Genomic DNA, 2,096 nt, shown 5'->3' with positions numbered 1-2,096 from the left:
AAGGTTTTTGGATTGTTAAAAATAATAGCACTTTCAGATTTAATTTAATTCCTAATATAGCATGAACAAGAACATATGCAAAAAATCAATATCGACTATGTTCTGACTAGCTCCGACTAGTCTCGACTAAATTCGACTAGCCTCGAGTAGGATTCGACAAGTCCTAATAAGCCTTGACTAGAGCATGTCTTCGACAAGATATTAGACTAGGTACTTGACTAGCAGATGTACTCAACTAGGTACTTGAGTAGGATTTACGTACGTATCCGATGGCGACGTGAAATGCAGATACCCCTGTGATGTTGATGCACGATGCAATAGAGGATGACAAATATGAAGTAGTCGATGCAGAGGCCACCGTGATGTCGATCCAGCAGGCGATGACAAAGACGAAGTAGTCGAAGTAGATCACGATGATGAAGAGGAAGCAGATCGTAAGCAGTCGCGACGAGCGCTTCCCAAAATCCTTATTCGCCCTCTCCCGATGTAGGATCCCAAGGGCGTCGGGTTCTGGAGACCTGCTCTCTCGTTCGTCAGTGCACGCCAGCACAACGGAAAGAAGTAGACTACATGCAACGACGCAATAGAGAGAAATTGGCAAAACCCTAATTGTGTGTATGCAACTCATGTTTATCCTTTGTGTGGCGGCTGACACATATATATAGAGGGAGAGTCGCACGACTGAGACGTGCCATGATTGGAGTCAGTTACGTCACCACCATCGGAGTCTTGATCGACACGATTTCCATATATTTATCAGTTTTCCCATGCAACAAAAAGAATAAAACGGCAAAAGGAGACCGCACTTGCACAAGCAACTGGACATGATTTCGGCGGACCATTCACGCAGGTGTCTTGTGCCCACGCCATCCGCCCCCGCCATGGCCCAGCCCGACGAGGCGAGTGAGCACGCATCTAGTTCTCTCATCTAAACATGCTAAGTGGGTAGAGGAGAGAAATATTTTTAAGTTAGTCTCTATGCACCTTAACTAGTAAGGTAAGACTAAAAAACACACTTCATTCATATAGTTGTGCCTTTAAGATTTATTTAAAATTATATAAATATAATAGGCTAAATCTATATATTCTAACACATCTGCCTTTGTATATAATCCAGTAGTTGCAAAACTACAACAATGTAAAAAAAAAAAGTGATTGATTGGTTTTCTTTCTGATGTATATTGTCTCTGATTTTCTTTTATTACTTTTTTTTATTGTAAAGGCATGAAGTTCATGATCTAATAATGTTGGATATATATCAAGTTATTATATGGAGTTAGATATGTATAGGATTTGAAGTTATATTAGCGATATGATTTAGAGTTTACTCCACGAAATTCTAATATAACTCATTTAACTAGCCTTTCTTGTAAATATGGAAAAAAGATAATATAGTAACCATAACGATATAGCGATAGGTGAGTAGAAACTACAGCGGTGCGCTCGGCGCACGTGCGGAGTCGCCCGCGAGATCGAAGGCGGAGCTGGATTGAATTTGGCTGCGGCAGGAGGGCGTGGAGGCATGGACAGGCGAGACCTGGTGGGCGAAAGAGACCTGGTGGGCGAGCTCGGGCAGGAGTCGGTCGGGTGGTGCATGCAAAAGAGACCAACGGTTGCATGTGCAAGTGCAACTGCATGCAGGAAGGCCCGCGTGTATTAATGCACATGCAAGGAAAAAAAAAATCTCTACGTGCAACACGCCAGCAGTGATTTTTTTTATACGGAAAAGGTGCTTCAGGTGCTGTTCACGTGGTCCATGGATATGGATCCGGTCCATGCATGTTGCCTTGACATGGTGCATGCATGTTGCCTGATGCTTTGGGCATCGGTCGGGTGTGTGGCATGCAGGCAGTCGGTCTCCAGAATCCTGTTCCACGCGCGCGCAGGTGTTGTTTAGCTACCGGAGCACGCGCGACGGTCAGGTTAGTGGCCCAGGGGGCAGTGGCCAGCAAAGCGGAGGTGGCAGGCGAGTTGTGGCTGAGGCCGGGCAGCCGGGGCGTAGCTGGCCGAGCGATGGAGGACCGTTGGTGAACGGTGAAGAGCGATGGAGGACTGTTGGTGGACGGTGAAGGTGTCAAAGTAACAGCTCGGTAACG

This window comes from Phragmites australis, chromosome 5, assembly GCF_958298935.1.
Source record: "Phragmites australis chromosome 5, lpPhrAust1.1, whole genome shotgun sequence".
Lineage (NCBI taxonomy): Eukaryota > Viridiplantae > Streptophyta > Magnoliopsida > Poales > Poaceae > Phragmites > Phragmites australis.
The sequence above is the reverse complement of the archived record's forward strand: the minus strand, read 5'-3'. Positions refer to the sequence as shown.